The sequence below is a fragment of the Ambystoma mexicanum genome, chromosome 3q (genome assembly GCF_040938575.1).
Source record: "Ambystoma mexicanum isolate Mex_15411 chromosome 3q, UKY_AmexF1_1, whole genome shotgun sequence".
NCBI classification, from domain to species: domain Eukaryota; kingdom Metazoa; phylum Chordata; class Amphibia; order Caudata; family Ambystomatidae; genus Ambystoma; species Ambystoma mexicanum.
In genome coordinates, this window is record NC_090926.1 from 815,247,866 (window position 1) to 815,275,269 (window position 27,404).

The 27,404-nt window shown below is 51.4% G+C and overlaps 1 protein-coding gene across 1 annotated transcript in view; it reads left to right on the plus strand.

The window, feature by feature from the left end:
• Positions 1 to 27,404, plus strand: part of SPAG9 (sperm associated antigen 9) — a 2,727,931-nt gene that overhangs the window by 2,180,946 nt on the left and 519,581 nt on the right. The gene's annotated exons all lie outside the window — the stretch shown is intronic.

Consider the following 27,404-nt stretch of genomic DNA (forward strand, 5'->3'; position numbering starts at 1 on the left):
GAGAGTCCTGAGGGTTTGCCTGACCCAAGGACTGGGACGAGGTTGCCCGGAGGGGGAATGAGGACTGACATGACAACCACCACTGCAGGTGTGGACACTCCGTCAAGGTGTAGCCTGCATAACTAAAAGCAAATGGAAGGACGATGATTTGTCTTTATCCCGCAACAAACCCAGGAGTTTCACATTGCATCCAGAGAAAAACCAGGCAGAGTGGCAGATGCAGGCGACCAGTCCTACAAGTCCTGAGGAGGTTGAGCAGGAAGCAACCTTCCTGCCAGTTTTGAAGAACTGTGTGGTGTCGCTGTGAGGAGCTGGACGGAATGATCTGCTGTTAGCGCCGAACAGGCATTTGGCGGTTCTGGGGAAGAGGGAGGCCCCTAATCAGAGGCCCGCTCATGGAGCTGGTCTCTGGATTCATTCTCAAATCAAAGGGCCTGTGAGGGGGGTCTATTCTTTGATTCATTAGAGACTCGTTCACTGGTGGGGGTCTGCTTTGATTCATTAAATAAGAGACGCACTCATCAGCACAGTGAGTGGCACTGCCTGTGCTGGTGCGCAGCCTTCTGATTTGGGGGTTCCTCCTCCCCGTGCACCTCGAAATCAGAGTTCTGATTTGGTGGTGTGGGGTTGCGTTTCTTTCTCACTTTCATAAACCTACACTCTCGCATTCATACACGTCATTCGCTTTCTCATTGACACATGCACCCACACAACTCACACTCATTCACTTCACAAACACATTCACCATACATCAAATTTTTTCTTCTTTCCTCTCTTTCAGACACCCCGATCTGAATCTGCTCCAGTATGTCTGCGACAGCCAGTACTCCACCAAAGGAACCAGGAAGCTTAATCGCTGTCTGGTTCCTGCACATGCGCTTAGGAGCAGGAGTGTTACCTATAAGGTACCCCAACTCCTCTGTATATGCAGGGAGACACAGCAGTGTCCCCTCGCACATTCGGCGCTGCAGTACCTCAGTCTGCATTCCCAATCGCCCTTGAAAGGCTGGTGGAAGCAAAATGCTACACCCTTGCATGGCCGATTAGACCTGCGCGCAGGGTTATGATCAAGAAGCCAGCCCAGGAGCACGCCCTCAGTGGTAAGAACGCTCATTGTTTTGGCTGGTCTGGCTTGGCGGCTTCTTTTTCACAACGGGTGAGTCTCTCATTATGGTCAAGCTGCCCCTGATGCCAATTATCAATGCAGGAAGGCTGCCTGTCCCAGTCTGGTGAGGTATGTAGAGTATGCAGCTTTGTAATTAGCCCCATATTATAGTTGGAGGATGTCACAGTTGGTCTGAGGAATGCTCGAAGACAGATGATGGGATTTATTACATAGTTTTGCAGGACTCTAGGGCGGGCCCTCTCTTTCTCAGCTAAAAACTGTGAGAAACCTGAAGGTGTCTCACTTACTAGTTCGCGGGGTTCTGTCATCCAGGTGGCTAGGACACGGCCCTCGCTATTGGATCCAGTTCTTGGTGTTGGACCAGTGCGGGAGGATCACCTGGATGAGGGGTTCTCGGGTTTAGAAGGGGGACACCGGGTGAGACGCGGTACCCCCTTCCCTATAACACCTTTTCCCCATCCTACCCCATAGGATATTCAGAAGTTCTACCCCCCCACCCCATTTTTCCAACACAAACCCTTTCTTATACCGTGACAGACAACGGACTAACACCCGAGCTGTTTACCTGACATGTCCCAACACAAGGGTCATACAGAGTCAGGCAATTGAGTTCCTACGCACACCTGACGCCCCTTTCCCTTCCCCACAGCGATAAATGACGGAGCACAAAAGCACACTTCGAGCAAGGCCGAACACACAAGGAATCCGCTATTCCAGACCAGCAGTTCAAACGGAGGAGAAAGGCGGAGAGACCTGGAGGGACGACGAGGAGAGAATTGTCCTTTTCAACTCAGACCCGCAAAGCCTCCGAAAGGGAAATCGTAAGACTGGGAAATCCAGCTGGCGTGTGGTGTGACGGGTGTCAACCGCACATGGGGCCTTCCCGTGCTGATAGCCAAAGCAGGGAGAAGCGAATGCCGCTGTGGTGCCGTTCTCGACTCCTGAGACAAGGAGATCCAACTGTTCAGTGTTAGGCAGAATTATATGCAGTACCCTTTGGGAAAACCACACAGAATTAAGACTACAAGTGACGGTACAAATTCACCTTTGGTACAAGCCGGTACTACACAGATAAAGTGGTAGCCATGACTGAGCAGCCAGACTTATCTCAAGAGTAAGTGAGCAGTATCAAATAGTTACACAAAGGACAGCAATTACTATCATTCAAACAACACTTTCGAAGGGATTGTGTCCTCCGACGTATTCCTTATCTTAGATATAAATCCTTCAGCTTTGCTGGCCTCGGAAAATTTTTTCGCCAGAGGGCGCTGCGCGTCGATGATCGCCGAGTCGATGACCCTCGACGGCCTCCGTGCCGACGTCGACGTCATCCTGCCTATAAAGGCCGCGCGCAGCGTCCGTTGCTCAGTTCCGTTTTTCCGCGCTTCGTTGTGCCTCGGAACACCGTTGCTCAGTTCTCGTCAAGATAACGTATATAATAACTACTATTTACCTCGATATCGATGGCATCCTCCTCCGACCCGACGACCCCTCGGTCCGGTTTCAAAAAGTGCCGAGACTGCGGGAAGAAAATGTCGTTGACGGACCCTCACAGGGTCTGTTTGTGGTGTCTGGGAATCACGCACCAGAGTTCGGAGTGTGAGGAATGCCTTTCCATGACGGCGAAAGCCTTGAAGGAGCGTAGGGGGAAGCTCGAGAGAGGTAGGTCAACTTTAACTTCCTCGAAAGCTTCTTCGGTAGAGTCGAGACGTTCGTCTCCTCACCATAAAAAACACTCTCGATCTAGATCACGAAGTGGCTCCCACCACTCGTCGACATCGAGACACTCGAAGAAGAGACGTAGGAGATCCCCTTCGTCATCTTCGTCGAGTTCTCCTGAGAGAGTTCATTGCCCCACAAAACGCAGCTCGCAAGCTGAGTGGGAGGAATTCAGGAAAAAGATGCTAAGCGTCTTCGAGAAAGCGGCCTCGTCCCCCTCGAAGACAGCTGAGGGTGATACCCCGGGTAAAAAACCCAAAAAATCTAAACGCCGCGAGTCGCAGTACCCGGCGGAAAAGTCAACCCGAAAGCGCCTCGAGCCATCGGGAGATAAAGCATCATCGACGCCATCGTCGAAAACTCCTTCGAAACAGAGGTCGGCGCCATCGACGCCGTTGTCGAAGGATTCATCGGCGCATCAGTCGATCGAGTCGACGCCGACGTCGACGCCGATATCGACGCCGGTGAAGGAAAGAACCACGGCTACTCCACAGCCAACGGTTAGACAAAAGACCTCCGACTCGACGCCGAGAACGTCGACGTCGTTCTCGAGCAGGACTCCGATCCTTTCGAGTTCTTCGAGGCCTAGTACACATTTCTCGACGCTTTTCACGGCGCCTTCGAGTACTTTCACGTCGGTGTCGACGACATCGACGTTTTCAAGGCCTGTGATGATGGCTCCTTCTGCATTGGAAATGGGGTTTATACCATTCCAAAAACCAATGTATCCCCCTTTAACCTCGATTTTTGAGGAAAGGGAGGATTCAGACCAAGATATTGATTTACAGAGGACCACATCACCAGAGCCAGAGACTTTCGCCTCTGAGGAAGGAAGATTAAAAAATCTTCAGGATGCACTTCAGGAAGCTAGTGGCTTGGACACTTCTCCTGAAGCAGAATTTATCAAACCAGACCCAGGAGAACATGCGGAGACTCCATATAGAGCTCTGATGTCTAGAATCATAGAATTTATGGGTTGGTCTGCACCTTCTCCTGCCTTTCAGCAGGATGACCTCACTGACATACTGGACAAGGGCCCACAGGAGGATCCTGTGGTTCCATTTCACTCTGCTCTACAGAGAAGGATTTTGACAAACTGGGAAACGCCAGAAATTATCCCGGCAGTAAATAAAAAACTGTCAACAAAATACAGGGTGGCTAGTTCTGACCCTGAATATTTGTCAAAACACCCTACTCCTGAGAGCTTGGTTGTACAGGCTGCAACCTCATCAGGCAGCACATCTGCATACCCCACTGCTCCGCAGGATAGGGATGACAAAAAGTATGATGCCATGGCTAAGAAGGTTTTTTCTGCCTGTAGCATGGCGTTAAAGTCTATTAACGCGACCTGTACGCTCGCTAGGTTCAGCCACACCCTTTGGGAGTGCGCTTCATCAGCGGCTGACTGCCTCCAAGAAGGAGAGGAAAGGGACGCATTTTTACACATCATCAGGGATGGTAAAGATGCGATGTGCGAGACCCTACAAACTGGCCTAGATTCTGCTGACAGTATCAGCAGGGCCATGGCGGCAAGTACCACAATCCGCAGGCATGCGTGGTTGAGGAAGTCTGGTTTTGCCTCTGACGTGCAGACCAGGCTTTTGAATATGCCCTTTGACGGTTCTACCCTCTTTGGAAAGAAGGCGGATGACAGTTTGGAGAAACTGCAAACGTCCAAGGCAGCAGCCAAGTCATTGGGAGCTGCTATCCGTCAGAATACCTTTCGTCCTTCGGGATCATCGTGGAGAGGACGGTCCTTTCGTTACTATTCCTCATATGGAAGGGGCAGGGGACGACCGGCTCAAAGAGGCCAAGGAAGATTTACCCGTGGTGGACGGGGTAGGGGAAAGAAAGCCGCACCCGCAGGAGCAGGAGCCACTTTACCTTCGGCAACTGCATCAGCCGCTTCAAAACCACTCTGAGGTCTCCCCTCACAGAACACCAGTAGGGGGCAGGTTAACTCACCATCTGACGGAATGGCAGGCTATTACGTCAGATGCTTGGGCTCTGGAGACAGTGGCCCAAGGTTACTGCCTGCCCTTCCTACATATCCCTCAGAGTCATCCACCGGGGAACAACCCTTTGAAGCTTCCAGATCCGCTCCTCTTGCAGGAGGTTTTAGACCTGCTAGAGAAAGGTGCCATAGAACTGGTACCTGTAGCGGAAAGGAACAAGGGTTGGTACTCCCCCTACTTCATAATACCGAAGAAGGACGGAGGACTGAGACCCATCTTAGACTTACGGGAATTGAACAAATTCCTCCGAAAGGACAAGTTCAAGATGGTGACTCTCTCTCAGATCCTTCAGGCCCTCCAGCTTCAGGACTGGTTGGTATCTCTAGACCTCCAGGACGCTTATTTCCATGTGCCGATCCATCCCAGGCACAGGAGATACCTGAGGTTCGCAATTGGCAGCTCTCATTATCAATTTCGAGTTCTGCCATTTGGGCTAACCTCCGCCCCGAGGGTCTTTACCAAGCTAATGTCGGTTGTGGCTGCAAGTCTAAGGAGGGAAGGGATTCATGTCTACCCTTACCTAGACGATTGGTTGATCAGAGCTGTATCTTCGGAACAGGCTCAGAGACAACTGGATTATGTTTGCCACTTCCTTCACAAGCTGGGCTTCTCCCTCAATTTAAAGAAGTCACAGATGATACCATCACAGAGACTCCAATTCATTGGAGCAGTCCTGGACACTTCCCTGGGAAAAGCCTTGCCACCAGAGGTGAGGGCTCGAGATATTCTGCAGATGGTCATCAGATTTCAGAATGCCCAATATCTCCCAGCCTACGACTTTCTGAGGTTGCTAGGCCTCATGGCATCCTGCATATTCCTCGTGCCGGAGGCTCGCCTGAGAATGAGATCCCTCCAGTGGGCACTGAGAACTCAGTGGTCACAGTTCTCAGGAAGGATGACAGATCTCCTTCGGATCCCGGTCAAAGTAGCCCGAGACCTTCAGTGGTGGGCCTGTCGGGAGAACATCCTGAAAGGAGAAATGTTTTGGCAACCATGGCCGGAGATAACAGTAGTCACGGATGCCTCACTCACGGGGTGGGGAGCTCACGCCAACGACTTGACCATCAGCGGTCGTTGGTCTCCATCGGAGTCCAGACTACATATCAACCTGTTGGAGCTGAGAGCCATCAGACTAGCGCTGAAGGCTTTTCTGCCGTCTGTACGGGGAAGAAACGTCCTAATAATGACGGACAATACAGTGGCCATGCACTACCTCAACAAAAGAGGAGGCGTAGGCTCACTACCACTGTGCAGAGAGGCGATGCAGCTCTGGTTTTGGGCAATTCAGGAAGGAATCTCTCTATCGGCAATTCACCTAGCCGGAGAGAAGAACTTGACAGCGGACGCTCTGAGCAGGCAGAGCACAGTCTCTCACGAGTGGGAGATAGCTCAGGAAGTCCTTCAAGAGATCTTCGCCCTTTGGGGAACCCCTCAAGTGGATCTGTTCGCCACCAGTATCAACAGGAAGTGCGACAGATTTTGCTCAAGGGAATTTCCCCCGAGAGGAGCTCTAGGAGATGCGTTCGTAGTGGACTGGGAGTTCCCACTTCTGTACGCGTTCCCTCCGGTCCCTGTCATTCCTCAAATGATCAGGAGGTTGAGAAGGTTTCGGAAGACCATGATCCTAATTGCCCCGGATTGGGCCAGGAGAACGTGGTACCCGGACCTTCTAGACATGTCCATCTGCCCTCCAATTCGACTGCCATACAGAGAGGATCTTCTCTCGCAGAAGGAAGGTCAGGTTCTCCATCCAGCCATCAAGACCCTCAACCTTCACGCTTGGTGTCTGAAAGGTTGAGGTACAAGGATTGGGACCTTCCGGATGATGTTATGGAGGTGTTGCTTTCGGCCAGAAGGCCGGCAACTAAAACTCTATACCGCTGCCGTTGGAACAAATTTTGCAGCTGGTGCAGAGAAAAGAATATTGAACCCTTTTCTTGTGGTACACCTATGGTGTTGTCATTCTTACTTTACCTGGCTAATTCAGGCCTACAGGTTGGCACAATTAAGGGCTATCTCGCAGCGCTATCAATCTTTAAGCGCACTGCAGAGGAGCCTTCATACTTCAAAATTCCATTGGTAATACAATACCTAAAAGGATTAACTAATGTTTATCCCCCGAAACCTTTTCAAGTTCCCTTATGGGATTTAAACCTAATTTTAAACTTCCTAAAGGGTGCCCCTTTTGAACCACTACACTCTTGTTCATTGAAGCTTCTCACCCTCAAAACTGTTTTGCTAATAGCATTGACATCTGCTAGAAGGGTTAGCGAGTTGCAAGCCTTATCGTGTAAACCTCCACATACAATCTTTTACAAGGACAAAGTTGTTCTTCAGGTGAAGCCTAACTTCCTCCCGAAGGTAGTCTCGGAGTTTCACATCACTCAGAAGATTATATTACCTTCTTTCTACCCTCCTCCTCATCCGGGGAAGGAGGAAGAGAGACTGCACAGGCTGGACCCTAAGCGAGCCTTGAGCTTCTATATCAGCAGATTGGCTAAGATCAGACAAGCAGACCAACTCTTTGTAGGTTATGCAGGACATAAGTTGGGCCTTCCAATAACAAAACAAACCATCTCCAGATGGATTATTTTAGCCATTCTGGAGTGCTACAAATTGGCAGGAAAGGAGCCTCCTCAAAATCTAAGGGCTCATTCTACCAGGGGTATCGCAACATCCTCAGCCCTTCAAAGAGGGGTGCCAATTCGAGATATATGTGCGGCTGCCACATGGTCGTCCGCACATACATTTACCAAATTCTATAGCCTGGATTCCTCCTCTAGTCAAGAAACTAGATTCGGCAAGGCTGTGTTACACTCTGTCCATTCTGGAAGGGTAACATAACTTTTATTACTCCCGCCTCCAGTCACAATACCACTGCTATGGGAGTCTATCTAAGATAAGGAATACGTCGGAGGACACAATCCCTTCGAAGAACTAGTTACTCTTACCTTGTAACGTTCTTTCGATGGGATGTTCCTCCGACGTATTCCTTATCGACCCTCCCATCCATCCCCGCAGTATGACTTCCTGTGGGTTTGCAGCCTATGCTCCTTCAAGGTGATTAGTCTAATCCAAAAACATTACTGGGGACTACAAAACGGAACTGAGCAACGGACGCTGCGCGCGGCCTTTATAGGCAGGATGACGTCGACGTCGGCACGGAGGCCGTCGAGGGTCATCGACTCGGCGATCATCGACGCGCAGCGCCCTCTGGCGAAAAAATTTTCCGAGGCCAGCAAAGCTGAAGGATTTATATCTAAGATAAGGAATACGTCGGAGGAACATCCCATCGAAAGAACGTTACAAGGTAAGAGTAACTAGTTCGACTCAAGGTTTTCAAGTAAAAGAATGTACATTTATTCACTCTTCAGTTGTATAACATTTCACTATTATTAGAAGTTTCAAAATCACACTCTTAATACACCACACTACCCCCAATAAGTTCCAGACAAGTTAAGCTCACAAAATGAAGTTTGAGCAAAATGGCACTCCAGCAAGTTTAAAAGGGAGGGAAAGACAAAGTAAATAAAAATTGAACCACGCCAACAGGTAAGTAATCAGTGCAATTGAGCAAGAGGAACTACAGTGATAGAATCAGGAAAAAAAAGGCTTACGGCCAGTCAATAGGTCAAAAGTCTTTTGCTCAAGATCACACGGTTCAGGGTAGTTCGCGGTAAAGTTCGTGCCATGAGTTCTGGACGAAGGTGGTCGGCAGAAAAGTTAGTGTTAAAGGAAGAGCAAGAAAAGCCCTCAGATTGGAGAAAGATTTCACACACTTTCCCCATGGCTGAACTAAACGAAAAACCGGATTTGCACAGTATATTAAAACGGATAGGGAGCTGTAGCTGAGGCAGACGTTCCTGGTAGTTCCTGCAGGCTCACAGTGTTAGGGAGAATTCTCTCTTTAGGCTGAATTTCCTAACCTAGTGAGTCCCCCAACAGCTTTGCTGGATTTCTGGATTTTGTTTTTTTCTCCTGCCAAAAATGACTCTTTTTCTCTCACTCTTGGACATGATTTATGGTGTTCCTTTGAATGTTAATGTGTTTCATGGGCTATGGGGTCTTTTACTCCTTAGGGTCTCATATGTTTTTCTTATGTGTGTTGTTAGGGAGAATTCTCTCTTGAGGCTGAATTTCCTAACCTAGTGAGTCCCCCAGCAGCTTTGCTGGATTTCTGGATTTTGTTTTTTTCTCCTGCCAAGAATGAGACTCTTTTTCTCTCACTCTTGGACATGATTTATGGTGTTCCTTTGACTGTTAATGTGCGTTATGGGCTATGGGGTCCTTTACTCCATAGGGTCTCATGTGTTTTTACTATGTGTGTTACACAGCACCCTCCGTGCAGTAACACAGGGGTGTCATAGTGACACTCCACCATAGACTCCATACCCTGGGACTGACTTCTGTCTCCCAGGGCATGTAAAGTCACCATTGGCTTTACGAGTCCCAAATTATTAACAGAAACCAGTACAAACCATCATATTGTGGACGTACTGGTCGGGGCAATTCGATTGCCCTGGGGTCTGTTCGTCGAGGGGGCACGTCTCCGCCCCCCCTGATCGAGTTTTGGCTGGTGGCAGTGGAAACTACTTTTTATATTCGACCGCAAATATTTCCCTATGGGATTTTCTCATTGTTCGAGGCTACCAACTTTAATTATTTAATTCTCATAGCCTCGAACATACCGCCGGTTTATTTAATTAATATTAATTCGCCGGTTGGTATTTTTTGCCAGGACTCTATTCTAAAATGGCGTTTGTGTTCTCTTCTGTGACTCCAACCCAAGTCGAGCCCTTTGTTCCACTTTTTGGCGGGCTTCTCCACAGAAGCCTCCAAAAGTGGTGCCACTCTGACTGGGTACCACAGGGGGTGTGGGAGGGGGTTTAGGCAACCTGGACTGAGTTACCTTGGTAACTCAGGTCGCACTCTTGTGTGATTGGCACCACTTAGCATGTTTGATTGACAGCTAGGCTGAGTGAATGGGGGTATGCTGCATAAAAGCAGGGCTTTGGGGACTGGAACTTCAGAAGTCGCCACAGGACCTGAGAACCCGACGAGGGAGAAGTTGAGCTGACCTACCATGACGACACCACCGGTGGAGCCCTGCGGAACCGACTCACCACTTCCCGACGACAGAGAAGATCTCCCGGCTGGAGAGGCTTCTTCCCCTGACTGGTGGGCACAACCAGTTTACCTTCTTCTCTTCGCAGCCCAGACCGGTTTGTGGTTGAACTGCCCGTGCCAAGCACCCCGGCAGCCGGATAGCCACTTACCACTGGACCGTGAATCAACGGACCGCTCCTTGTACCTGAGAAACTCCGCGGCTGGTTTCTTCCCTGGCAGTGCAAAGGACTCCTGTCTCCCTACCCGACGAGATCCTCTCTTCCCCCGTACGAAGAACCGACTTGCATCCGCTGCCAGGAACAACTGCCCCCGCTGGAGTGTTCTCACCACTTTAAGGTACTGTGTCCGCCAGGCCTCCCTTTCTAAAGATTGCTACAAGGTAATAATAACCCCTTAACCTTCTGGACTGGGCTGGCCGCCTTGACCCTCTAACTGGTCCCTTTCTTTGGTCCCAACTCCTTTTTGAAACGTTACTAGACTTTTGTGCACTGCAACCGTGTGACCTTGGACACATTTCGTTTTGATCCTCTTAAAGCGGATCCGGCCTACTGACTCTGATTTCACGGTGTTACTTTGCCTTCCTCTCTTGTTGTGTTCGTGAAAAAGTGTTGGGATCTGTTTCAATTTATTCTCTGCTTTTCTCTCCCTTTTTAAAACAAATTATTAGAGTACCATCTACGTTAAGCGCTCACCGCTGTCTGAAAATAAGTGGGGCTTTACTTAAGACTTGTCTAATATTCTTTTAAGGGTGTGTATATCTTTTAGTGACCATGTTTTTGAATTGCTTACTATTAGTGCCTGTGTGTTTTTCTAGATGTGGTTTTAAATAAATAATTATATCTCTTTTACACCAAGCTCTGGTCAGTGTTTGCTTGTTCTACTGTGTTCTTTTGACCTATTGTGAATACTCTGTATACTGCCTAACTCTTCTTGAGGGAAGTCTGACTGCTCAGCCACAGCTACCAAGTGAATCTGTGTGGTACAGACCTCTACCAAGTGGGTTTGCTGCCAAACACCTGTAGTCTTAAATCTTTTGCAGTGGTCCCAGAGGGAACTGCACAGGTTTCTGCCTAACACACGGTCCCTGAAGCGACTGTCGTACTGACGAGAAGTAGGAAGACTGGAGGGTCCTGTGCTACCCATGGAAGAAACCAGCAGCAGAGCAAAGCAACGAATTAAAGGTGCGCTCCTTAAAACCCATGCAGGGTCCGACCTTCTTGGCTATTGCGCCCACTGTAGCTCTGTACAGCGAATTCGACCAGAGGAGGGGTCCTGGCTTGAAGTTTGGGCGAACTGGTTGGTCCCACCAGCTCAAGGGAAGAAGATTCCTGGAGGATCGTCTCTTGTCGTTGGAGTTGAAGATTCGGACCTGCAGCAGGGCTTCACCAGGCGTTTCAGTCGTGGTAGGGGTCCTCTTCTGGCAGCTCCTCATCAGTTTTTTCGTTCCAGTGGCGACTCTGCCTTTCCAGTCCCAGAGACCTGATTTTTGTATGCAGTTTTCCCCCATTCACACAGCCTGGCTGTCAATCACACAGCAGGGTGGCTGTCCTGGCAAGGACAGTCACCCAGCCAATCAAACAGGAGTGGGACTTGAGTTACCAAGGGAACCCATGGCAGGGCTCCTAAGACTCTTCCCTCACATCCTGCCTACCCAGACTTTAGGCACCTAAAGGAGGGCTTCTGTAAAGAAGCCTGTGAAAAGACAGCAAACAATGGGATGAAACCTGGTTTGGCGCGCAGAGTAAAACACAAGAAAGACTTTTACAAAAAGAAATGGTGAATAAATCCAGCCGGAGCCGAAATAAAATATATTTGGTCAAGCGGATTTATGTTCGAGGCTAATAAAATAGCCTAAAACAATACCATGGTTATTTACGATAACTGCGGTATGAAAAATAGGGTAGTTACCACTGCCACCAGCCAAGTCTTGATGAAAAGGGAGAGAAACCGTGCTCCAAGAGAAACAGACAAAAATGGATAAGAATGAACCCTTTCCAATACTCCATGTTGGAAAGGGTTCTCTTGCACTACCGTCTGGCTTCACCATACTCAGACAAGACAGACCAGAACGAATAGGAGGTGGAGTAGCCATTATCTACAAAGAGAATCTTCAACTCAGACCTGTTAGCCACTCCTCGACCAACAACTTAGACCTCTTATCAACCAAGCTCACATTGTCACTCAACATTCACCTACTATATCGCCCCCCAGGCCTCACCCCTGACTCTCAGGAAAGCATCATCCACATCCTCAGCAATAATATCAAATGCTCCACCCAAACCCTTCTTCTAGGAGACCTCAACCTGGGATTTAATGATGCAAAAGACAAATCTGCAGTCGCCCTCACCAAAGAACTTAGTGACTTAGGCTTCACCCAAAAAGTAGAAAATCCCACTCACGTCATAGGCCGTATTCTAGACTGGGTCGCAGACCATAATTGTCTCTCCACTATCACCTCGATCTCATCACTACCATGGACCAACCACAACTGCATCGAATTCTCGATTCCTATCACCAAAAACCACAAAACTCTGACCCCTGCTATCGCTGCACAAGTCAGAAGTTCTAAAAAACTCAGAGGACAACCTGCGCCCCTACCTCAACACCCCCAAACTAGCACCCCCTTTCGCTAATGACCCCAATATTCTGGCAGACATCTACAAAGATGTCGTCACTAAAGCTATCAATGAAATAGCACCACTCGAATGGAAAAAAGAAAAGAAATCTCTACACATCAATTCCTGGTTCACTGAAGAACTGCACTCAATGCGATCCCACAAAAGAGCAGCTCTAAAAAACTGTCAATCCAACCCATGCGACAGCACCAAAAAAGATTTCAACTTAATCTCCAACCAATACAAAACAGCTATCACTGCTGCTAAAGCCAACGCATTCAACGCACAAATCTCTAATGAAAAATCGCACACTAAAGAGATCTTCACCATCTTCAACAAACTCCTCTCCCCCCCCCAATACACCAGATGAAATAATCAAGGATGAAGCGTGGTGTGCCAGCATTCAAACGGCCATGCTACACAAAATTGACCTTTTCCAAAATTAAATCAGAGACCATTGCAAAGCATTACCTCTACAGTCAGGTACCAAGCCCCACTCACCCTCCTCGTCCAAGCCCACTATACCCACTTTCTCCTTCAGGGACGTCACTGAAACAGAAGTTATTAATCTACTAAAAAATCTCAAACCCTCCCCCTGCAAAGGCGACATCTGCCCACCAAAACTCATCAAAGACTGTGCAGATTGCTTTGCACCGCTCTTTACGGCTTTCATCAATGCATCTTTTAAAACGGGCATTATCCCTGCCAGCCTCAAAGAGGCTTGGGTCCGCCCCCTCCTAAAAAAAAAAAACACTCTCGACCCCCTACAACCCAACAACTACAGACCAATAACCACAGTGCCATTCCTCCTGAAATTACTGGACAAAGCCGCACACTGCCAAATCCAGCACTTTCTGGAAACCCACTCCATCCTTGGAACGAGGCAATCAGGCTTCCGGAAAGGACACGGCACAGAAACAGCCCTGGTGGACCTAAAGAACCAGGTCACCCAAATCATGGACAAGGGCAAGCCAGCTCTTGTACTCCTTCTAGATCTCTCAGCCGCCTTCGACCTAGTTGACCACAAGACCCTCACCTCACATCTCACACATTCTGCCAACTTTTCTAAAGAATCAGCTCTATGGGTCACCTCCTTCTAGAGGGAAGAGCCATGAAAGTCTTCTCGGACATCGCTAACGCCACTCCCAGGACAATCCACTGCGGGGTCCCTCAAGGCTCGTGCACTGCACCCACACTTTACAACCTGTTCACTAAACCTCTTTTTGACAAACTTGACTCCTACGGCATCACTTACACGAACTACGCGGACGACACTCCAGTACTTCTACCCCTCACAGGTACATACCACCACGACGCTAAGGCAGTCCACTCCATCTACGCCATCATCCAGGCCTGGATGGCAGTAAATGGCCTATGCCTAAATGGAGACAAGACGGAAATCATGATATTAGGTCAACAGAGCATCCTAGACAAACTGGACATACTGTACGCCAACTTCTCCATTAACCACTCCATCATCCCCGTCTCCACAGCGGTAAAAACACAGAGTGTACATAGACTCCTCTCTATCTATGAATAGACAAGTCAGCGCAATTACCTCCTCATCTGCGCATACCACTAAACTCATAAACGCCATCAAGCCATACCTCTCCAAACCCAACTGCCTCTCCATAGCCAGAGCAACCATTGGAGCCAAACTGGACTATTGCAATGCCCTCCTAGCGAGCACATCAGCAAAAAACCTAAACAAACTCCAAGTCGCACAGAACAATGCTCTCCGGGCCGCTCTCAGCATCCCAAGAAGAGAGCATATCTCCCATGCCAGGGATGCAGCCCAATGGCTCCCGGTTAAAGAACGAATCACTCTCAAAATCCTCACCCTCACCCACAAATGCCTCTCTCTCTCTGACCTGTCCTATCTATCAGAGACCATCTCCAAACCTTGCTCCGCCCGTCCCACCAGGATGCAATACACCAACCTACTCTGCATCCCACGCATTAAAAAAGCCAAAGCCGGTGGCCTAAGCTTTCCCTACATTGCCGCCAAGACCTGGAATGCTCTTCCTGCAGACATTAGAGCGGAAAACTCGCTCCCGATTTTTCGTAGGAAACTGAAGACCTCTTTCCTTACACAATAATGTGACCCCTGCGAATCTATGTAAATATACTGCATTGCTTCTTGTACTAATACAACATTTCCACTGTAAATAATGTATTCTTTGTTAATATTGTCTTTACCTGTATTGTATTATGTTGTAACCAAGATATGACTGTAACAAGCGCCACGATGCCCCCGGGGCTGACGTGCGCTCTACAAATCTGAATAAATAATAATAATAATAATGTAAGATGAGGTGTACTGGGTTTGTGGTTTGAAGAGACTACATAAAGTTAATGACAACTTTACATGTTTCTGGGAGACAGTAGTCTGTCCCAGGAAAATGGAGTCAGGGGGAAGTCTGAAAGACAACCCTGTGTCACTGCACTTAAGGTGCTGTGTAACACACAAAAAGATGAGGCCCATGGAGTAGGTGAGGCTCCAGAGTCCAAGATCACACAAATGGTAAAAACACACACAGCAAAACACATGTAAGAGTGGGAAAAATAGGCAATACTTTTGTCAAGGCAATAGGATCAAAAGGACGTGTTCTACAAGGCAGATAAAAGTCAATAGGCCTGCGCCAATGTCAATGGAGCAGGGGCTCTGTTGTCGAGGATCAGACGGTGAGAACAGTTCAAGATCTACGTTGCCAGGAGTACTTGGATATTGTCAAAGGGAGGCAAAAGTTATAAGCCGGAAGAAAAAAAGGACAAGCCTTTGGAAAGGAAAAGGATTCACTCCAATTCCTCAAGGTCGGACGGGGAGAATGACCAAATGGACACAGTACCTTATTTGGATGAATAAAGCTGGTACTACGGCAGTTGTTCGAGGTAGTTCCTGCAGACTCACGGTTCCTGAAGCTTCAATCATGGGGACAAGGAGGAGGACGTCTGGAGTGGTCTGCACTACCCAGGGATGAGGCCAGCAGCAGCAAAGCAACAATGAATAAAAGGTGCGCTCCTTAAAAAACAGGAGAGGGCTCTTCTGATGGCTATCTGGACCACTACAGCTCTGTGCAGTGATTTTGACCCAGAAGAGGATTCTCTGGCTGTAGAAGGTGAGCTGGCTGATCCCACCAGGCACAAGGGAAGAAGACTCTGGATTGGATCTTCTATGATGTTGAAGGGTAGATAGCTCAGGACTGCAGCAGGGCTTCACCGGGATCCAGGAGTTGCAGCAGCCGTCGCCTTCCCCAATTCTCTTTGGTTCTTGTAGTTCCAGTGGCGACTCTGACTTCCGGCCCAAGAGTCCTGCCTTCTATGCCAAAATCCCCCATTCACACAGCCTGGCTATCAATCATACAGCAGGGGGGTTGTCCGGCCCGGACAACCACCTCAGCCAATGAACACAAAGTGCGACTTGGGTCTCCAAGGAGACCCTGTGCAGGGGGTGACTAAACTCCTCCTTCGCATTCAGCCCACCTAGACATCCAGACGCGAAAGGAGAGCTTCTCCAGCATGGGGTCTGGCATGGATTCACATGCTCATGAATATTCCCCGTCGTCAGGCTGGGAATCCTCGGTAAAGAAAAAACCAGTATCAGATTCGTTTCTGATCTGTCTTTCGTAGTAGTAACCAATCACTGGTCTCTGCGTCATACTGACCACAGCCAATGACTGCCCTCTACCTAAGCCCCGCCTCTGGCAGCCATCTTCAGATTTTTACTGCACGTTCATGTGTTGGGATCATCGTGCTATTGCTCTCGAGCGTTAGTGCTATTTTTTCACGTTTTTTCTCAAAAACTTCGTTTTTTTCGGTCAAAAGAGCCTCAAGCTACACCGACTCTCCATCCGATCAACGGGGACCCGTGTCGGATTGGTCTACGCCCCTCAAGGGTGAAGATTCGTCGAGCTACGCTTTTGGAGGACTCCAGAAGTTTCTCAGGCCCATCTCGGTCATGGCCCAGGAGAAGGGAAGCTTGACGCCCGGAAAGCTGTTCAGGGTCTGCCCTGGATGCCAGCTGCAGAATGTCTTTAAGGAAGACGAACACTCCTTTTGTCTTTACTGCCTACATGAAGACAAGACGCACGTGGAGGACGACTGTGCGTTTTGCGGCAACATGTCGGAGCGGACCATGAAGGACCGCCATCAACGTCTCGCCAACTGGCTGGAAGGGAAGAGCCCGTCCGGCGAGAAGAAGAAGAAGAAGAAATCCGAGCGGTCTTCTAAGACCTTTGAGGACGCCCCGGCGACGGGGGTCCAACATAAGGCCAAGCACCGCGAGTCCGCTGGCACCGGGAGCGCCGAACGGTCGGGCTCTACGGGCACCAGGCAGGACGCACCCTCCCCGGCACCATCAACCACGAGCCAACGCTCTGGGTCGGGTAAGAGGAAGGCCGAGCACCCGGCGAAGCTCCTGGAGAGGCCCCGGTCGAGCTCGAAGGCGGAGGGGGAGCGAGGCAGTGCCCCCCCCCTCAAGGAGAAGGCGGTGAGCGCACCAAGGGTGGTGAAAGCCTTAATCCATCCGGCCAAGGCCTCTATCGAGACAGTCGCGGTGGCCCTGGCTCAGCCTGTGGAGGCTACGCCGGTGGTGGCGACCTCGGGGCTCAGAGTCTCCCTGCCACCGCGGAGGGAGTCCTCTTTTATGCCCATCGACAGGACCCCCGTGAAACCTCCGACGGAGAAGAAAAAGGGGGGGCAGGAGGTCGCCGTGGATTCGGCCTCAACCTCTGAGGAAGAACTGATCGAGGTCTTAAGCCACGGCGTTGGCGTGGAAGAAGACCAGCCCGTCGGATTCCCCTCTGCCAGTGCCGCAAGACAACTCGGCGGCCATTTTGTTGGCTATACAATCCTTATGCTCAGAGATAAGGACGAGACTGCCGTTACCAGTGGAGGAACCACTCCCGTCGGGGGACCCGGAACCAGGCCCTTTGGGCAGCCCCCCTCCTAAGAAAAGAAGGATTCACCCTCCACCTCCTTTTCAGCCGTCGCGCCCCGTTCAGCCCTCCTCCCCGTCCACGACTCGAGGGGATGATACGGGGACTGACACGGCCGCAACGCGTACGGACGACGAGGTGTACGACGAGGATCTGCCGTCGTCTCCTCCCACCCGGGCTTCCCCGCCCGACGAGATTGGATCTTTTCACTCCATGATCGCCAGGGCATCCTCCAGCTCTGCCCTGAGGAGAAGAAGAAGGAAGGTTTCCTTTATCAGCGGCGCGAGGCCAAGAGGAAGACGGTCCTCGCGGTACCTCTACTGGACGATATTTGGGATGAGGGCCTCGCCCTCCTCAAGAACCCATCCACGACGCCGGCTAGAAGAGACCGGTACGAGAAGAAGTACCGGGTCCCGGACGCGGCCCCCTTGTGCCTCCGGGCGCAGCCTACCCGGACTCCGTCGTCTCCGCGGCGGCCAGGAAGAAAGCGGGGGGGGGGTTGCGGCCTCCACGTCGACTTCCCCGCCGGACGGCGAGGGAAAGAAATTGGACACGATGGGGCGCAGGGTCATCTCGTCTGCAGTGACGACGATTAAGGCGGCTAACGCCTTGGCTATCGTAGCCCGGTACGACAGGGAGCTGTGGTACAAGCTGTCTCCCCTGCTGGACTTCCTACCGGACGACAAGAGGGCGGATGCCCTGGAGATCTTGCAGGAAGGTGAGGTGGCGTCGGACCACGCCATCACTATTGCGACGGACATCGCCGACACTGGATTTCGCCAGTTGGGCAAGGCTACTGACTTCCGTCAAGACGTACAGGCCAGAGTCCTGGACATGCCGTTCGATGGGAACAACCTGTTTGGGAAAACAGTGGACGATTCCCTTCAAGCCATTAAAGCGGACACGGAGACAGCCCGGACTCTCGGGGTTCTCCAGCAACGGCGGCCGCCCTTTCGGAGCGGCGGAGGCAAGGGCGCCTCCAAAGGTTCCGGCGGCGGATTTTCCACCTACCGTCAAGCGGCCCGTTCGTCGTCTCAAGAAGCTTACAGGGGACGAGGCAAGTCAGGCGGACCCCGCCGTCGTCGCCAAGGAGGTCAAGGCGGCAAAGCCTCGTCTAAGCAGGATTGAACCGGCCGTGGGGTCGGGCCCCCACCGAAGCACCCCGGTGGGAGGCCGGCTGGCGAGCTTCGTCAGCGTGTGCGAGTCCATCTCCACCGACCGTTGGGTGCTGGACGCCCTAGCCCAGGGCCACGCGCTCGAGTTTCAAAGAAGGTGCCCGCGCGTCCCCCCTGTGGCCAGGAAAGAGCTTCACGTCCCTCAGCTTCTCCGGGAGGTAAGGGCGATGCTAAGGAAGGGCGCCATCGAACTCGTCCCAAGGAGGCTTCGGGGCTCCGGAGTTTACTCAAGATACTTCCTCGTGAAGAAGAAGACGGGAGGATGGCGCCCCATCCTAGACCTACGACGGCTGAACAAGTTCATCAAGGCACAGAAGTTCTGGATGGTCACCCTCCAGCACGTCCTGGGTCAGCTGGAGGAGGGCGACTTCCTGTCGTCGTTGGATTTGGAGGATGCCTACTTCCATATTCCCATCCTAAAGGGGCACCGAAAATTCCTCAGGTTCGTGGTCCAAGGGCGTCACTACCAGTTCAGAGCCCTTCCCTTCGGTCTACGGTCGGCACCCAGGGTATTCACAAAGTGCCTTGCACCAGTGGCGGCGCAGCTGCGCCGAGAGGGGATCCACGTCTACCCCTACCTGGACGACTGGCTCATCCGAGCCAAGACGAGGGAGCTCGCCGTGGAGCACACGGCAAGGACCGTCCAACTTCTCACGGACCTGGGATTCTCCGTGAACTACGCCAAGTCCCACCTGGTACCCGCGCAAAACGCACTGTTTCTGGGAGCGAAGCTCGACACAGTGTCCCGTCTGGCCTCCCCGTCGGAGGAAAGGACCAGGTCCATCCTGGGCAAGGTACAGCGGATGTTGGTTTCCGACGCGGCCAAGGTGAGGTCCATCAAGTCCCTCCTCGGAATGATGTCTTCTTGCATCTACCTCATTCCCATGTGCAGGCTCCGGATGCGCCCAGTGCAGGAGTTCCTGGACGCGCGCTGGATCCAAACGACGGGCGGCTTCGAGGAGAGGATCACACTCGACGAGAGTTTCCGCCGAGCGATCCGGTGGTGGGGCACACGCGCGCATCTGACGGCGGGCATGGACTTCCAGACCCCAGACCACCAGGAGACAGTGACCACGGATGCCTCCCTGGAAGGGTGGGGAGCGCACACCGAAAATCTGCACGCGAGAGGCCTTTGGCTCCCGACGGAGAAGTCCCTCCATATCAACGTCCTGGAGCTCCGTGCAGTGTTCTGGGCCCTCAGGTCCTTCCTTCGGTCCCTCAAGGGCAAGGTGGTGAGGATCTTCACCGACAACACCACCACCATGTTTTACATCAGGAAACAGGGCGGAACCAGGTCCCCAGCACTGTCCAAGGAGGCGCAGGACCTGTGGCATTGGGCCGTCGCCCAAAGGATGTTTCTGGTGCCGTTTCATCTGGCAGGGATTAAAAACACCATCGCCGACTCACTCAGCAGGGAGCTGCGCTCGTGCCACGAGTGGGAACTACGGCAGGATCTAGTGGATCGCCTCTTCCGACGGTGGGGCACACCCCAGATCGACCTGTTCGCGACGGCGACGAACTCCAAGTGCCGGAGGTTCGCCAGCAGGTTTCCCCAGCCGAGGAGCATGGGCGATGCTTTCTCGTTCCCCTGGGCGGGCCTGTTCCTATACGCGTTCCCTCCATTGCCACTACTGATCCGGCTCATCAACCAGCTCAAGAGGTCACGGTGCAGGATGATCCTCGTCGCACCTGCGTGGCCGAGGCAGATATGGTTCCCGGACCTTCTGGACTTGTCAGCGTCCCCGTCAATCAAGCTGCCAGTGAACGCGGAGCTGCTCTCCAGGGAAGGAGGCGCCATCCTCCACCACGACCCGAAGTCGCTGAACTTGCAGGCCTGGCTCCTGCAGCGCTAGAGTTTGGAGGATACGACATACCGGCCGACTGCAGAGAGGTTCTTGCAAAGGCCAGGGCGTCCTCGACTCTTAAATGCTACGGACACAAATGGAAGAGGTTCTCTGTCTGGTGCCACGCACAGAAGATTAACCCTCTAAGGATTACGGCTCCCCAAGTACTGCCGTACCTGTTGACGCTGGCCAAAGCTGGACTGGCACACGCGTCCATCAAGATTCATCTTGCTGCGATCTCCCGATACACTAGAACCACGGGGCGGACGTCCTTGTGGTCTCATCGTCTGGTGAAAGAGTTCATGAAGGGACTGTTCAGATCGTTCCCGCCGGTGAAGGCTCCGGCCCCGGCATGGGAGCTCAATGTGGTGCTGACCAAGCTCATGGGACCTCCGTTCGAGCCTCTGCACTCGGCCCCGTTGAAGTTCCTGTCGTGGAAAACAGCGTTTCTTGTGGCCATCACCTCCGCACGACGGGTGGGAGAGATCCAGGCCCTTTCCTGCAAGGCCCCGTACTTGACTTTTCACGACACAAGGGTGGTGCTCAGGACGCACCCCTCCTTCATGCCCAAGGTGCCGTCGGACTTCCATCTCAACGAACCCTTGGTGTTGCCTGTGTTTTTCCCGTCGCCTTCGTCGCCGGCTGAGAGGACTTTGCACTCGCTGGATGTGGCTAGAGCGCTGAAGTTCTACGTGGATCGCACAAAGTGTTTTCGGAAGACGTCACAACTCTTTGTGAACTTTGGACCTGTCAATCAGGGGAAGGCTCTCTCGAAGGCTTCCATTTCCAGATGGCTCTCCGGCTGTATCATGTACTGTCACCGGTTGGCAAACCGACCGCTGCCTGGCCGTCCGAGAGCACATTCCACCAGAGCGATCGCAGCTACCACGGCGTTCCTATCTGGTGTGCCCCTGCTGGACATTTGCAGGGCTGCAACGTGGAGGTCGACGCACACCTTCACGAAATTCTACTGCGTCGATCGGGATTCCAGGGAGGAGTCAAGGGTCGGCCAAGCAGTGCTGCGCAACCTGTTCGCCTGAGGTGAGCCTGGTGAGGAGGTAAGATTGCTTAATGTTGAGTTTGATGTGATGCTTAATGTTGAGCCTTTGCCACCTCCCGTGGTTGTGCATGTGGGTACTGCTATGTATTCTTTATTCATGAGCATGTGAATCCATGCCAGACCCCATGCTGGAGAAGGAACAAGTTACTTACCTGTAACTGTTGTTCTCCAGCATGGGTCTGGCATGGATTCACATGCGAACCCTCCCGCCTACCCCTCTGCGGCTCTTCACTTGGTCATACTGCCACTTCACGTGCTTCCAAATCTGAAGATGGCTGCCAGAGGCGGGGCTTAGGTAGAGGGCAGTCATTGGCTGTGGTCAGTATGACGCAGAGACCAGTGATTGGTTACTACTACGAAAGACAGATCAGAAACGAAACTGATAATGGTTTTTTCTTTACCGAGGATTCCCAGCCTGACGACGGGGAATATTCATGAGCATGTGAATCCATGCCAGACCCATGCTGGAGAACAACAGTTACAGGTAAGTAACTTGTTCCTTCTTCACAGAGGCCCGCCGAAGGACGGCGAACAAGAGAACCAAACCTGGATTGGCGCGAAAAGCAAACAACAAGAAAGACTAACAAAAAGAAATGGCGACTAAACCCAACCGGAGCCAAAATAAAACCTATATGGTCAAGCGGGTTTTATGTTTGAGGCTACTATAAAAGCCTAAAACATTACCACGTTATATAAGATAATTGCGGTAGAAAAGTTAGGGTAGAAAACACTGCCACCAGCCAAGTCTTAATGTTAAGGGAGCGAAACAAGGCTCCAAGAGGCACAGACAAAAAGGGGTAAGAGTTAACCCTTTCCAATACTCTATTTAAGATGTTGTGTACTGGGTCTGTGGTTTAAAGTGTTCTGTAAAGTTAATGGCAACTTTACATGTTTCTGGGGGACAGTAGTCATCCCCAGAAATGGAGTTCACAAGGGAAGTCTAAAAGACATCCCTGTGTCACTGCACTAAAGGTGCTGTGTCACACACAAGTAAAAAGATGATGCCTAGGGAGTTGGTGACACTCCATAGCCCATGAGCACAAACAATACAACACACACACAAATACACTGTAAGAGTGGGAGAAAAAGCTCACACTCTTACCAGGTGGACAAATTAAACCCCAGAAATCCAGCAAAGCTGCTGAGGGATTCACTAGGTGAGGGACATTTAGCCATAAATTAGAATTCTCCCTAACAAAGACCGAGGGGCCTACCCCCGAAAAAGAAAAATAGAAACATTGGTGTAAGACGAAGCGGTCCCATTCGAGGAGTCACTCTTCCTCGTCATCATCGCAGAAGAAAAAACGGCGCCACTGGCACTGTCGAGAGTCTGACTCTTTGTAAGAAAGAAGTAGTAAGCCGTTAGTGTGGCTGACCACTCGGCAAGAGTCGGAAGAGTTTAAAATCCAAATGCTGGAAATATTTCATAAACATGCAGGTGCGGGTGCACCCCGCCAAGCAGCAGGCCTCGAAGGCAGCAGCTGCACTCTGTACACCCGACCCCATGCAAGCCCCGTTGCAGACGCCATTGGCGTCAGGGAGGCCTTTGGGCTCGATGTCAAAAAAAGCACTGAAACCCTTGATGCCGGGGCCTTCCTGTGAACCACAGGGTTCGGGCGTCCCGATGCTTCCTTAGTGCCAAAACCCAGTTCGATTCCAACAGTCACCTTATCTGTGCTAAAGGATAAGCCTTCAGCACTGAGTATCAGTGACAAATCTATTGTCCCTCTATCCTGGACCGATTTCCTAGGTTCCATGGCGTCAATCTTCGGCGCCGAGGGCAGAGATGATCAAGGGGACATCGATCCTGTGTACGCAGGGATGGGGGTGTCGACTATTTCGACAACCAAGCCGACCTTTTGGCGTTGGAGCAAGGACTCCATGATGCCAGCGGGCTGGACGCATCTCCTGATGTGGAACTACAGCAAGCCTAGCCTTACACCCACAACCATGCCAAATGTCAGGCACTAGTAGATAGGGTGGTCAACACCTTAGGGCTGTGTGCTGAGGCAGTGCCAGTCCAAGGTTACAAATTCACTGATATCCTGGACGAGGGCCCGGTTACTGAAGGGAATATGCCACTGAAACCGTCGATCACCGATCCAGTAGCCTTTGTGGCAGCACCCCTGCTCTATTCATCCGGTCAGTTCCACCATGACCGGGAAGTACAGGCCGGCAAGAGGAGACCCACCATTTTCTTCTCACCCTTCCCCGGAAAGTCTTGTCACGCAGGCAGCCACAGTTTCCACCAGACCAGCATCTTCTACCTCCTGACAGGGAAGGTAAGAGAATTGATGATATGCCTAAGAAGGTATTTACATCTGTCATCATGGCTCTGAAAGCTACTTATGTGGCCAATGGGTTTGCCAAGTATTCTTTCGGCCTCTGGAAGGCAGTAGAGCAGGCAATTCAATACATTCCTGAGGAGGAGCTGCGACATGGCTTTGTACAGCTGGTGGAAGATAAGAAAGAGGTGGCCAGTCAGTCGCTGCAAACGGGCCTGGACGTGGCAGACTGCGTGGGCCGTTCAATGGCATCGGCTATATCATTGAGGAGGCAGGCCTAATTTGAGGTCTTCAGGATTTTCGCCAAATGTCCAAAACAGATTATTGGACATGACCTTTGAGGGTGCATTCCTTTTCGGCCAACTCCCCACCTGGAAGAATTCAAAGAATGCTGCAAAGTCGCTGGGCCTAACTGCGCAACCGACCAAACCTGCCTTCATCTTCACCTCTAGCGGCAGGGGGTACAGGCATTATGTGCCTTATAATAATTATAAGAATAATTGGTTATTTATAATGCGCTTAATACCGAGAGGTTTCTAAGCGCGGACCCGGGGATCGAACCTGTGTTGCTCTGCGTCGTCTTGCTTTCAAGACGAGCGAGTTTCCCCTGAGCTATCCTCCTTACGGCCGGAAAGCGATGCTCCTGAAGGCCAGGCAAGGGCTAGTGGCAGGGGTCGCTCTGGACTCTTGGTTTTCTGCTCCCACAACTTACTGAGTGGTGGCTGCTCTTAAACCACTGGCCCCAATGGCAGGAGATAACCTCCGACGCCTGGGCCCTGCAGCTCGTGCAGTGGAACTATTGTCTGTCCTTCATAAGGAAACCACCGGGCAGACCCCCACCACCTCCAAGCCAACCGGGACAAAAGCTCCAGGAAGAACTGCAAGCCCTGTTGTTGAAAGGTTGTTGTGGAAGAGGTACCTCCCGAGCAGAGAGGATCGGGCTGGTATTTCCGGTATTTCCTGGTGCCTAAGAAGGGAAGAGGTCTCCGTCCCATTTTGGACCTCAGGGCCTTGAAAAAGTTCCTGAGGAAACACAAATTCAAGATGGTGACGTTCTCCACGGTCTCAAATTTCAGGACTGGCTAAGTGTCAATAGATCTGCAGGATGCATATTTCCATATGCCGATTTATTGAAAGCACAGGAAGTTCCTGAGGTTCCTCATAGGGGACAAGCACTATCAGTTCAAGGTGCTTCCCTTTGGTTTCACCTCTGCTCCAAGGGTCTTTACCAAGTTCATAACAGCAGTTGCGGCTCACCTCAGGAGATCCGGAGTCCATGTATTCCCATACCTGGACGACTGGCTGATCCGGGGGAAGTCGGCCGAGCAGATTTTGTCTCACCTGGAGGACACCTCACTACTTAACAGGCTGGGCTTCTCCCTGAACCTGAAAAAAGTCCCATGTGATACCAGTCCAGAGTCTCCAGTTCATCAGGGCAGTCCTAGACACCCGGGTGGGGAAGGCCTTTCCCCCGGAGGAGAGTCACCAGCATCGCGCAGATCGTGAAGCATTTCTGGAACCACACCACCCTACCAGAAGCTTCCTTCCTCCGCCCCTTAGGCCTTATGGCCTCCTGTATTTTTCTGGTACCAGAGGCCAGGCTGCGCATGAGATTTCTTAAATGGCTCCTATGAGACAAGTGGTCCCAGTACCTCAGAACCATTTTGGATTCCCTCAGGGTAAGCAGGTCAGTGGTCAACAACCTTGGTTGGTGTGCTGACAGCAGCAATCTCATGGCGGGGAACCCTTCCGGCCCGAGTAGTCATGGATGCATCTCTGAAGGGTTGGGGCGCTCACTGGGAGGACTTGCAGGTGAACGGCCTTTGGTCAGTAATGGAAGCCAGGTGGCACGTCAACAGGCTGGCATTGTTAGCCATCAGGCTAGCCCTGAGAGCGTTCGCCCTGTCTCTGAAGGGGAAGCATGTCCTGAATATGGTGGCAATGCACTACCTGAACAAGCAAGGTGGCATGCGTTTTCTCTGGACCTCCCCTCCCCTCTCCACTACGCATTCCCTCCGATTCCCGTCATTCTTTGGATTCTCAGGAGGTTGAAGAGGTTTAGAGCATCCATGATCTTGATTGCCCCGGACTAGGCAAGGAGGACATGGTACTCGGACCTTCTGGATCTGAACATCTGCCCACCTCTGTTTGCCACGTTGCTCGGATCTCCTAACCCAGTCAGAGGTTCGGATGCTGCACCCGAACCCGGAATCCCTCAACCTACATGCGTGGCTCTTGAGAGGATGAGTTAAGATGACTGGGACCTCTGAGAAGGTGTTCAAGGTTTTGCTGGATGCACGGAGGCCTTTCTCCGAGAACTCTGTATGCATACAGGTGGAGAAAAATCGAGGCGTGGTGCAGGGAACGCAAGATTGACCCTATTGCTTGCCTCACCACTACAGTGATGGAGTTCCTTCTGTCACTGGCCTCGGCAAGCCTTCAGTTGACCACAGTCAAAGGATATTTGGCGGCCTAGTCTGTGTTCAAGAGGTCTCCAGATCAAGGTTCATTTTTTACAATCCCAGTTATGACACAATTCCTGAAGGGCCGTGTGAACACGTTTCTTCCAACTCCCTTTGTTGTCCCACATTGGGATCTTAATCTGGTTCTTTTAACGGTGGCTCCTTTTGAGCCATCATGCACACCTGTTCTATGCGGCTGCTCACTTTGAAGACAGCCTTCTTGACTGCGATTACATCCGCTAGGCGGGTCAGCAAATTGCAGGCTCTTTGCTGCAAACCATCCTTTTTGCAGTTCTTTCGGGGAAAAGGCCTCAAAGGCCTGTATTTCTGCCAAAGGTGATATCTGAGTTTACTTGTCACAAGCCATAGACCTGCCGGTTTTTTATCCACCACCGCACCCTTGTAAGGGAGCAAAGCACTTCCATCAGGTGGATCCCAAAAGGGCCATAAGATTCTACGTCGCTATGATGTCAGAATTTCGTCAATTTGATCAACTATTTGTGGCCTACTCTCTAGCCCGTAAAGGTCTGTCGGTAACAAAGCCGACACTATTTCGGTGGATTATCTTGTGAATTGCTGTGTGCTACGAATCTGCAGACAGGGAGCTGCCTTCTGGCATCAGGCACACTCCACCAGAGTGGTCTCAGCATCGAGGGCCTTGCAAAAAGGGGGGGTCCAAGTTCGGGATATTTGCTGTGCGGCGACATGGTCCTCACTACATACGTTCACCAGACACTACAGTCTGGACATCGCCCGTGGGGCGGAAGTGCATTTTGGCAGGGCGGTGCGTCTAAATCTGCTACTGTAACTTTCTGCCTGCCTCCTTTGTTTCACTGCTTGGGGAGTCTATCAGATGAGGATTCTGCAGGAGAAAGGCAATCCAATGAAGGAGAAATTACTTACCGTAATGTTCTTTCTATGGATACTTCTCACACAGATTCCTCATCTCCCCTCCCATCCATCCCCACTCAGAAAGGGTTGGCAGTCGGTGCGTGTCTATTTTGGTGAGTAGAAACCGGGTGATGGTCCTAGAGTGACC